Genomic DNA, 9,753 nt, shown 5'->3' on the forward strand with positions numbered 1-9,753 from the left:
CTACAACTGGAGAGAACTTAGAAATATAGGATGAGTCAAAAGAGTTTTATGGTTAAAACTTAATGTTTCTTGGTAAAGGTGAAGTTTAAAAATGTCAGGAATGAGGTTAATATTGTGATATATTCATTAGTGGATAGACCAAAGGAAACTAATTAGAAGTCATAGGTTTCCATTGTATTATACAGAAATATGCTTTAACAATTTTCCGTGTTGATATAAAATGTAACTTTGTCTATCACAATTCATCACCAGTGAATTAACCTGCTAACAGACATTTGTTAATTAGACATCCCAAACTATATTAGTGTTTGTTTAAGTGCATTACTGATATATCAGTTGAGGAATGTTTTGACCATTTCACTGATAGTTGTGAAGTGGTAATGCTATTAAGATTGTTAGGAATACCTCATGCTGGAATGGACAGTTGAAACTATGTAATCTAGTCTTTTGATTTCCCTTTTTGTTTTATATGAAATCCCTGATTTGTTATCCCGGGCTTACTAATTATCACAGTGGTGCAGAAATTAACTGGCTCCAATATTTCAGTTTTTCTATTAAGAATTTTATATTTTTTTTCCTACGGTATTGGTTGAAAAGTAAACAAGGCTAAGTTAGTCAGTCAATTATGAGTAATTATTGTTTAAAACTATTTCTATGCATGAAACAATACAACTGGAGGATCTTTCTTATTCAATGTCCAATTTAAGTAACAGAAATTTGGGAAAATATTAAATTCAGCTTTTATATTGCATGATGGTGCTTTACCCTTACAAGCCAGACTGAGTATACATTAACAATACCCCAAGAGTGGCAGACTTTAAGGGTGGCAAATAAAAAGAAAAAAACAATTGCTGGAAAGAGGATGATATGCAAATACAAATGGTATAAGAAAAAAAAAATTCAAAAATTTTTTATATACCTTCCATGGGACGTTAAAAGTGAATACTTCCTTTCAAACCTGTGTAGGGCCGCTTTTCCATGACACTAAAAAACCTTAGCTAATTTTAGTGAATAATACAAGTCCTTTCTAGTAATTTTTTTAAATGTCATTTTGTAAAATTTCAATAACTACATATACTATGATAATAGATAAATTCTAAAATTATCAAATATCCCCAAGTATATTTAAGGGTAAAATATTTACAAGATGTACTAGGATGGGAGATATAATAACTTTTGGTCAATTTTAAATGTTCTTTCTAATATTTTTTGTACTTTGCAAAATTACAGTTATAGCTGACATAAATAACTAAAACCAACAGCAGTACCTCATCCTATCATAAATGATAACTAAAACCAACAACACCTGGGGATATATGGGCAAATATATTCATAATATATGTACCAGAATGGGCAGATGTACTACATTCCCCCATGAAATGTCAAGTCACTAATGTCTCCTGATCCAAGGTGTGTTGACATCTAGTCAGTGATGGTCTATTCAAGTGATAGGAACATTTCCACACAAAATTCTTTCAAAATATTATGGCACAAAATAACATTTTTCATATGAGCTTAACTCAAGTGTTTAATATGCAATTGCTGGGGATCAAAAGAGCCATGCTGTCCCTTAATGGTTAAAACTGCCACACCTTTGACCTAAATTAATGTTCATGGCTCCTACTACAAACCTCAATGAAGACGGCTTGGCAGTAGTATAAAAAAGCACCGATAACTTTATGACAGTTACAAGTTTAATATTGTGTGATGTCATTCCATTATAACAATTGTAAGTGCCATGGCATGATTGGAACCCACTCACAAGTACGATGATCTCCACCAAGGTAGGGTTACTGATTATTGTGTGCCTTGCATAGCACCCTGCAGCCTCTATTAAAGGTTTATTGCAGTCTCTTCAGCCCAACCTACATTTCTTTGTGCCTTTACTCTTTAGTATTTCCCTTTGGTCTTTCACTGAACTCTCCAACTTTGTCTTGATCCAATTTTCAACGCTCTTTTGAGATCTATTTGTGCTTAAACTATTTCATGACATTAATGATGATAAATACTGTGCCACCCTAAGGGACCCCATTCACGCTCAGACTCGGTCTTAAGACTTGTAGCAAAGTGGGCAAAGCGTTGGATGTCTGTGAGTGAATGTGGTTGTTTTTAGTCGGTACAGACTGTCGCACAGATAATTTGTGGCAACTTTTTTTAAATGAAGTATAAATAGCGCATTCATTGCGAGACACAGTTGTATTATGGTTGGAATACATATCCTTGCATGAATGAATGGAGGTTACTTCGACGCAGACCTGTATTTATCATGTCGGTAATACTCGGTGCATCTGGGACACATGACTTGGGAAATTCTTTAGTTCTGGTAGAAGTATGGGTTGGTAAGTCACTTTGGACTGACTTGATTGCTTTATATAAATCACATGCTTATGGAATATAAAATCCAAATGTTATTCAGACAGAAACTGGGATAATATTGCTTACAATATCTTAAACAAGCTAAAGGTTACTAGATCTCCAAATGCTACACGCGACACTGCCACCAAGAAAATAAACAAAAGTGCTCTCTCGGGTGATATTCTGAATCCAGGTAAAATTGTAGCAGAAAAAAAAGTCACATAAATCTTTCATAGTGAACCCCAAGGATAAATTTGAACTCTGTATGTATCCATGTATCCACCTTTGCAAATGTGTGTTTAGTACAAGCCCGTTGGTGATTACCATAAAAAAAAAAAAGACTAAATATCATAAAGATAATGACCCACAAGAAGTATTGTGAATTTTCCCCTTTGATCTTATTACCTGGCACCATAAATTAATGTGATTTTTTTTTTTTTTTTTCTAGCCAAAATTGTGACTTTCTGCGACTTTTTTTCCTGTGACTTTATTACCGGTCACCAATATTCCCAAGCGTCTAAGGAGATATTGGCACAATGAACTTTAACTTCTCATAAAAGAATGTCTGATTTCTTGATATAAAATGTTATTAATACCTGCAGTTTCCTAAATTTATCCTCGCTCATCCTCAAATAATTGTACAAATCACTTGGATGACATTTGAGTTTATGAGAGATGCATGAGAAAACTTTTCTTTTAAGCAACCAGTCTTTTGTCCAACATCTCTCTATTCTTAGCATGGTTCTTCAAATTGACTCAAATTATAGCACAAATTACCATAGCTTACAGTTAGCTGTTGGAGAGTAGCTCGGTCATCACTCTACCACGTCTAAGAAGCAAATGAGCAATTTACGCAGACCGGGTCGTAACGTCAGTGGCCGTGTCATTTCTTTCGACACCCCTCCCCTTTCGATGTGTCTGGGGATAAGACTGAGTATGAATGGGGTCCCTAACGCCTCCTTGCCACAAATCTAAGTCATTCCCTCTCTTTCTTCCCCTCTCTGCCTCGCACCTTCACATTTTTGTTTCCATTAAAGTGTTTGAGGTTATTCTACTTTTGCATTCAAATGTTGGTTTTCTGTTGAAAGTAATATTTTCTAAAAATGGAGGACAAAAGTTATAAAAAAAGCATGATTACAACTGACTTATAGCAATTCTTATCACATGAGATTGGAAAAGTAAAAGTACATATATATTTTCTATTTGGTTAAAATGAAAGAATCATATTTAATGTTCCTGTATAAGAAGATTTAAAATTTTAATGTGTGTAATATGATTATTTACTATTAATGTTAGGAGTAACATATGGCAAGACAGAGGAAGAATTTTCAATATTTATTGGTTTTTTGGGAATTTGAAGATGAAACTTTACATTATGGCAGCTGTATGTGCGAATCACAATTATTTTGAGCTTTTGATATTGCTGTACTGTGGCCTAGAGTTCCGTATTGTGTTTCCATATGTCATCAACTGATCTTTAATAATATATGCTTAAAAGGCATTTGTCAAGAAGCCAAAACTGTACCTTGTTACTTTTGGGTAATAATAAAGAATATATATTGTAGATTTCTTGTGTTTAAGTTGGCCATTGTTGAGATTTTGTTCCCGTTTTACCTTATAACAAGTTTGTTGATGATACAGTTAAAATAACAATACTCTTGTGTACACAAATGAGCAAAAAATCTCCCCCTCCCTTGCAATTATTTCTCTCCCCCTTTTAGATGGTAGCAATTATTACCATTCATTTCAAATGAACCAGTGTCAAGCACAAGCCATATGCAAAATGTCACTAGAATCACCTAATGCTTAAAATGCTGCTTTTAAAGAAAATACTGAGAACTTACTTCATTATGTACTATTTTTCAAATCTAGGATGTCATAGATATTTCATCCAAGTTTATGTTCTAAGCAAGCTACAGGTATATACTAAATTTAAATGTGATCCACCTCTTATCAAATGCTACGCTTTGTATAATTAAGATTAAACTACAATAATAAAAGTTGTTAATTAAAGAAAAGGATGACTTATACTATACTGATAAATGGAGACATTTGTCAAATTCTCCCCAAACCATTTGCAGAGGGATGAATTATATTTTGGTTCCAAAAATTAATTTCCCTGAGAAAGCTACTGCAAATATGAACTGCGTAGAAACGATGCATCATGCTAGACTCCAATTGGAAAACGCTAAGAAAATGAATGAAACAAAGTGCTTATCGCAAAAATAAATTCATGGCCTGCCATAGCAACCGTTTGGGAAACAATTGATGAACCTTTGATATTACACATCATCTTGAAGACATTGCGCTATATCATAAATGATAAAGCACTGTATCGTACATGGAATCTTTAAAGGAAGAGATTACCTTAAGAGCGTAATGAATGCAGCAATACACTACTTAATTTATTTCTAAGCAATCTATTTCACCCTTCAGGAATGATATTTCAAGCCTAAAATGCGATATACCCATAGTTCATACAACACATAATAACACTAAGTTACATCAAAGTTAGGCCATAACTTTGTTCTTGGGTTACTTAAATCATATCATGATTTAAATTTGTTTTATTCCTTTTGTTGTTACTTAGTTTTCCTCTCCTTTTAAGTTTAAAATGAAAATTTCGTTTTGTTAATGATGAAACTCTCCCAGAAATAATTTGATGTGCAATGTCAAAATTTATTCTCATTACTGAAATAAAGTTTCCATCTGGCGTGTCAATTTTATAACAGGCCAAAAGGTTGCACGTCTCGACAAAACAGAATGCCTATGCTAAAATAAAAGAAGGAAACTTGAGAGAATTAGATGAATAAACTGAATGTGATCTAAATAAATACCTAGAGCATAATCAGTACATAACGAGATGCTATTAACTTAATTTTATATAGTAATAATGCTAAAATATTCAAAGCAGTCTAAGGTTTAACAACGTTGGTTTTGCAATCACCAATCAACTTTTGATAACTACATGAGGAATCTGAGACGATCCAGCCATTACAAATGGTGGTATAGATGCTCCAATCAATTAAGAAAACCATATTGAAAGGTTAAATGGCCTAAACATTAAAGAAAAATACCCTTTACGTATATGGAAAGCATTCTAAACCCTTAAATATGCATTTACATAAACATGACATCAGGCTTTCAGAGTTTAAAATTAACATGGACCTTAGATGTTACTGTTACCAATTAAAAAGTATTATTTACTTGAAAGTGGGACAATATAAACTGGAGGAAGTTAGTTAAATGAGAAGAGAGTACAGTAATGGAAATGGGTGGAAAGTAAAAGGCAGAGGACAATGAACCTACTATGTCCAAAGAGACACTATAGTGAACCTTGAGAACCATCTACATTGTGCTGTAAGTGGTAAGGGAGCATCACACACAAGCTCGGTATCACTAAACAGAATCTACCAGTAGCTAAGTATTGCATAGTAACTATCAGTTAAGTATTGCATAACTATATACTTTCATCTTACGGGTCAAATTTCCATCACGTGAATTTTCCTACCAATCTTCTGATATGGTTTTTTTTATCCTAGTAGCACAGAATAACAGGTTCCTTCAATATTTAACTGAAACTTTTAGTAGACCTGAGGAGGTATGCTCAAAATTAACCAAGAATCTTCATAGTTTCCTTTCTTTATCTCTCATTTTTTCCTTGACTGCTTTTTCTCTCCGACTTTGTCCTTTAATTCATTATGTATCTCTTGCATAGCCTACCTGTACATGATCTCTTCTGTCCTGTAACTGCACTTCAAACAATATATCTTTTTTTTATTATTAAATATTATTTCACCATCAAACTGCATTTGTATTATTCATGCCTCTTGAGTTCTTACTTACACCTGCTAGTCACTTTGTATACTGACTCAAAAGTCATGTTAATAAAATTATCATCAGCTAATAGTGGTAAAGACGAAATGAACAAAAATAATAATTGAAACTATAAAGAAACGCATCTTAGATTGTTCATGATAAAACCAGTTACTTAACTTAATTTTCTGAAATTTTGGGATTGTTCTAGATATCGAAATAAAAAAAAGGGTATGGTTAAAATGCATCCTTCCTATAACTAATTAGTTTTGCTTAAGTAAGACATTCTAAACATCAAGAGGAGGTACTATATTAGTGCATTCATTATTTGCTGCTAAGAAACATATGATATTAATGTATGTATTTGTAGATTTAAATGACGCAATCCCAAACCGTTTTAAGAAAGAACATTTCTGTTTTTTTACTAAATAATTTTTTACACATCATATGCATTATCCTGTCACTACCTAAATAAAATACAAACAGAATGTTAAAAACTACGATGTAAACCGCCGCACGATCTGCAGTGATTTAAGGAATTTCAACGACCCACCAAGAAGTAATCTGTTTTGACAGTCTCTCTAACACCTGCGAAACTACAAACAGCACGAGATAAACCACCGTAATAACTCAGAATCTTGTATAAACCCTTCAAGACATAATGGAGGTATAGGTAATGAGAAACAATACTTATTTATCTACTCAAATTATTTAAGAGGCAAAATTTAAGCGTGAAAAACATCATGAATAGAAGAAGAGACAGGCGAAGTTGAGCTGAAACACAAGTCCCCTCTCCAAATTTTGTCAAGTAGTAACAGTAAGATTAACGAAAACTAATACCAATTATGAAATTTTTAGTGATAATGATTTCCATGACTTTACTCGTGTGAAAAAATCTTATTCCAAACTCCCGCCTGTGGCATAACGATCAGGTAATAAGTGTTCACAGAGGGAAACTTGTCAGCTGGGGAGGGTCATTCGACTTGAACCAAGATGACGCGACGAGGTCAAGTGCATTTAGTTTCCATTAAAGTATTTGAGGTTATTCTACTTTTGCATTCAAATGTTGGTTTTCTGTTGGAAAGTAATATTTTCTAAAAATGGAGGACAAAAGTTAAAAAAAAAGGCATGATTACAACGGTCTCATAGCAATTTTTATCACATGAGATTGGAAAAGTAAAAGTACATATATATTTTCTATTTGGTTAAAATGAAAGAATCATATTTAATGTTCCTGTATAAGAAGATTTAAAATTTTAATGTGTGTAATATGATTATTTACTATTAATGTTAGGAGTGATATATGGCAAGACAGAGGAAGAATTTTCAATATTTATTGTTTTTTTTTTGGAATTTGAAGATGAAACTTTACATTATGTCAGCTGTATGTGCGATTCACAATTATTTTGAGCTTTTGATATTGCTGTACTAAAGCGAGCGGCCTATATATATATATATATATATATATATATATATATATATATATATATATATATATATATATATATACACACACACACGCACACACACACACACACACACACACACATATATATATATATATATATATATATATATATATATATATATATATATATATATATATAATACTATACAAAGGAGAGAATTCGGGTAGCGCGTGCATAACGTAAAAAGCATTATCACGAAAATCCCCAAGTTTTTTCTTTATTCGTTTAAGACCATTTCCACTTAGGATATGGATATATACCTGGCAATTTGAAAACGAATAAAAGCATTGTCATATCTAAGCCAGATAAGGGTAACGGCACTGTTATATTAAACAGTAACTGATTACGTCGGAAAAGATGGAAGCTGTAACCCCTGACAGTTCCAAATTTATGAAATGTCCTCAAGAAGATATATATATATATATATATATATATATATATATATTATATATATATATACAACCTTGAATATAGAAGACAAGGTAAATTGCCAATTAAGAATAGTTCGATTATTGAAGAAGAATATAACAAGTTGCTTGTTGGTGGGTCTCCATCACCAATATTGTACGGACTACCAAAAGTTCATAAAAATGGAATGCCGTTAAGACTTATATACTGTATGCTTTTAAACGATCATTCTATAAACTACCTATTCACATACTTTCCTATCAAAGAAACGCATATTCTCTTTACAGCTCCTGGCAGTCATTTGAATCAGATATAAAATGTGGTGGTTCTTAACCAGCGCCCTTCTTCCCCTACTGAGGCAGAGATTTCCAAAATACCTGTCTACTTTCATTACATATAACCTCAGTTGTTAGCCGAATCGATAAGGTCACTGAAGTCCTGATTTCTTCTCTGTCCGCTGGGCGGTGGTTCGAACCCACGAGAGGACGAAATTATCATCAACTGAAAAATTCCCCTTCGGTTTACATATATGTAAGTATATTAATTCCGAGGTAGGGCGAATTAGATATTAAAGGACATTCGTAGCTCGAATAAAAAATCATACACACACACTCACACACAAAATATATATATATATGTGTGTGTGTGTATGACTGTGAAATATTTTCTGTTAAAAGAGAATTCTATCTAATAATATGAGCCCACAAAAACGCCTAAATGTAGAAAGTTAATGTTACATTTCAGAGAACAATTTGCCTGTAGGAGATAATTGTTCTCTGAAATATAGTATTAACATTATTAGGGAAAAACTCTTTATCGCAAGAGTATATATAATGTTCTAAAGGGTCCACAATTATAAAAAGTGTTAAGACTCCGTGTATGATTTTTAAAACTTTACAAGAAGCTTTCGAACCCTTCTCTGGGTTCATCTTCAGATTTTGGACTGAAGATGAACCCACGGAAGGGTTCGAAAGCTTTTTGAAAAGTTTTAAAAATCATACACGGACTCTTTAACACTTTTTTTATTATTGTGGACCCTTTAGAATATTAACATTATTATTATTATTATTATTATTATTATTATTATTATTATTATTATTATTATTATTATTATTATTAATAATATATGTGAGATTATGGGACCTGGGTTTGTTTCCCGGTACCAGACATCACAAATTTCTTTCCAGTTTCTTTGAACTCGGATCTTCAGGCTTCGTAGTGACAAGTGTATCCAAAAAAAAAAAAAAGAGCAAAGAATTCAAGAAAGTCTAGAGGGCATTGTGGCTATTACAATTGCATATGTATCTGGTAAAAAAGTGACCAGTAGATCCTATATATATATATATATATATATATATATATATATATATATATATATATATATATATATATATATATATATATATATATATATATATATATATATATATATATATATATATATATATATATATATATATATTACATACATATAATATATATATATATATATATATATATATATATATATATATATATATATATATATATATAGAGACACACAAACACACACATATATAAACAAACACATACACATCATAAATGCAAAAGCCTACTGGTCCGTTTCCGCCCCGAATCGTTATCGAGACTGTATCACATTCTGAACGAGGCTCGATATTCTGTGATGGTCCCTTCACAATACAATGGCTTGTAATGGAGGCATTAG

The sequence above is a fragment of the Macrobrachium nipponense genome, chromosome 15, assembly GCF_015104395.2.
Source record: "Macrobrachium nipponense isolate FS-2020 chromosome 15, ASM1510439v2, whole genome shotgun sequence".
Classification (NCBI taxonomy): domain Eukaryota; kingdom Metazoa; phylum Arthropoda; class Malacostraca; order Decapoda; family Palaemonidae; genus Macrobrachium; species Macrobrachium nipponense.